General features: G+C 41.8%; 1 pseudogene; it reads left to right on the top strand.

The window, feature by feature from the left end:
• The first annotated feature begins 226 nt into the window (after positions 1–226).
• On the top strand, positions 227–408 carry LOC124790906 (annotated as a pseudogene).
• The last annotated feature ends 2,433 nt before the right edge of the window (positions 409–2,841 follow it).

Below are 2,841 nucleotides of genomic sequence, written 5' to 3'. Positions count from 1 at the left end.
TTGATTAAATTCATTAGTTAACTACTCATTAATTACTCCATATGGCTCATGATGGAGTGCAAAGAGCACCTCGAATTCCTCAAGCGAAATGTACATTCCTCCCATCTATGCAAATTATTTTCGAAGTCTAAAGAAATCAGAGTAATTACGCGTTTTCACATCGCTAAAGAACCGTTACTTGTTGGTTCTTCGCATGAAAATCCTGTACAACGACATGTCATAGGCTATATTTTCTCCAAGTATTCTCTCATTCAGTAAAAAAATCTGTTCTTATCAGCTTAATATCTTGTGTGTCTTGCTTTACAAGACTAGAATATTAAACTCATTTTTGGCTCGTGACGGAGTGCAAAGAGCATGCTCTACCTCTGTCACAGGATGCCACCTCACTTCTGAACTGTCTTAAGGTAGTCATATGCCTCGTTACTTACGAAGTCTCTTAAGGTAGAAAAATATCAACACAGAGGAGTTGTAAATATCGTCTTAATTCAACCTACTACCTTATAAATTCGTTAATACAGGTGAGTTTATCACAAATGCAATCTCTCCTTGTGTAGGTGGTAGGTTGAATTTTCGTTAATAATTCCTACCGAACGTGAAAATGCCCACCACTCCAACTTGCAAATCACGTCCGTGGCATTCTCGCCCTTTCTTCTACCTGCCCAGAGGAACATAACATCAGAATCCCTTTGCATGTTGAGTAATTTTTTCCTGCAGTTGGATTAGATTTGCCAGGCAACCGTTGTGGACGCTACTATGATGTCACTCAGGGGCTTCCCACGGACTTGGTACTCATTTCCCCCTATACCAAAATTGGTGGTGACTGTCATCAAATAGCTAAAGGTATCCAGCGCTAGTTATGTTCTCTCTTTCTCTAGCCCTGTCATACTAGTGGAAGTAAGCCATTTAGAATTCTGGCATAGTGCCTCCAGGCCAATCCTGCAGAGACCTGTCGGTCTTTGGGGGCGGTAGGATGTTTCACTCTCTTCTCCATCCCTGTGACGCCTCCGCCCCCCTCCCAACTGCCGGCACCAAGTCGCTTGCAAGTCCCAGGTCTGTTTTAACGTACCACCCTACCTACCATCCGGGAATCTGCGTTAAATTAAAAATGGTGGTGCCCTTTCCAGGACTCGAACCCTTGCGGATCGAAAGACAAGTGCACACCCAACACAAGGAAACTGTCCACTTGCAGGAGAGGAAGGTTAGGTTAATGTATTTATTTTGGTTGGGAAATTGAAGCGAAGGTCGTTGCTACTTATGTAATTAATTGTAAAAATCGGACCTAATTACACAACTATGTGCATAGCGCTACAAAAGGAGTGGCCAAAATCGCAAAACAGTTCCAAAATTGATGATGCCATACAACTAGTGTTATTTTGCTTGGTAAAAATTTCACAGTACCGCTCGAAACTAATACCAGATGCACTAAAAATCCACCCTTCACATTTAAGCTGGCGGGAAAAGTGGCGGGAGAGGGAGGTACTATCTTTATTTTTTTGGTGAGAAATATGTTCAACTGACGAGATGCCGGTGTTGGGAAGGGACGACTTTACTAAGTGTATTACCTATAAGCATACAGCTGAGGACAGCATCTATCGCTGTTTTAATGTCAGAGTTCGCTACAGACACCTCCTGCAGCCCAGGTAATCGAAGCCAATACATGATACCACAACTGTTCCAGTTACACATCGAAATTATTGTGAAAAAAAGCAGCACTCGTCATCAGTGAGTTGTAATGGAACATATGTACTAGAAAATCGTCGTACCAAAAGATTGCGACAGGTGAGATGGGCAGTAGTTGAACATGAGTTATCCTCAATATACGGCCAGGAACTTGAGAAATTATAGGCACCTCTTCCTCCTCACATCCGTCCTTCTCCCTCTCTCTCTTTCCCTCTACTTACGACTGGAACATGGCTTTTCCAGACCGTCAATTTATACCGTATGCCGCATTTCTATTGGACATACAGCTGGCAGACCACTGGCACTCAGGCTGATTTGAGACATCGGCTCTTTGCCCACACAAAAAATGTATAGCCAACTAAACAATATGAGACAAATGAGGGCTGCAGCAAGTGCAAATTGTTTGTTCATCTAAAATGTAGTGGCACTGCACGGTCCCCCCCCCCCCCCTGCCACCAACACTGCCTCACACACCACCGCCTGGTAAAGGCGCAGTCACGTTGGCGACCTCACACACAGAAGGTCTGCTCCAATGCCAGCCATTCTGAGGTGGAGAACAGCTGTATTTATCTCTTATACGTGAGCACCTATCAAAAAGAAGAACACAATTACTATGATAATAAATGTCATATTTCCATGAAAATAGGCGCAGTCCATTTTCTTTTAGTTTTATGAGAAAAATAGGTATAGATTTTACGTTCATTTTCACGATACAACTTGCATCTCATTATTTCGCAACATCCAACGAAGTAAAAGAAATCTACAGCACCACCCCCCATTACACATGACCAAACTGCAGAGATTGGTGCTATACACATGTCAGATGTATTAACTTATATCACATCTCCTATACATGCCCACCCTGTGTAAAATTGCGGATAAGGACTTCTACTATTTTGCTGTGAAAACTACTGATCACTGCAGAATGTCGTCATTATTTCGAAACCATTTTCGGAGAAAAGAAAAAGAGAGAATTTTAACTCCAAAGAAAAAACATCTATATTAAGCAAATTCTTTAAGCTTCATGGACAAATTAAATGACCTGAGAGTGTCTCTCACGTTGAAATCAGGGTCTGTAAATAAACTGCCATGCATGTGGTTATCAAAAAAATTTCAGACACATGAAATAACATTACAGAATGAGTATTATTCAGTGCATTT

Source organism: Schistocerca piceifrons, chromosome 3 (assembly GCF_021461385.2).
Source record: "Schistocerca piceifrons isolate TAMUIC-IGC-003096 chromosome 3, iqSchPice1.1, whole genome shotgun sequence".
NCBI classification, from domain to species: domain Eukaryota; kingdom Metazoa; phylum Arthropoda; class Insecta; order Orthoptera; family Acrididae; genus Schistocerca; species Schistocerca piceifrons.
This window is presented reverse-complemented; position numbering and strand designations above follow the sequence as displayed.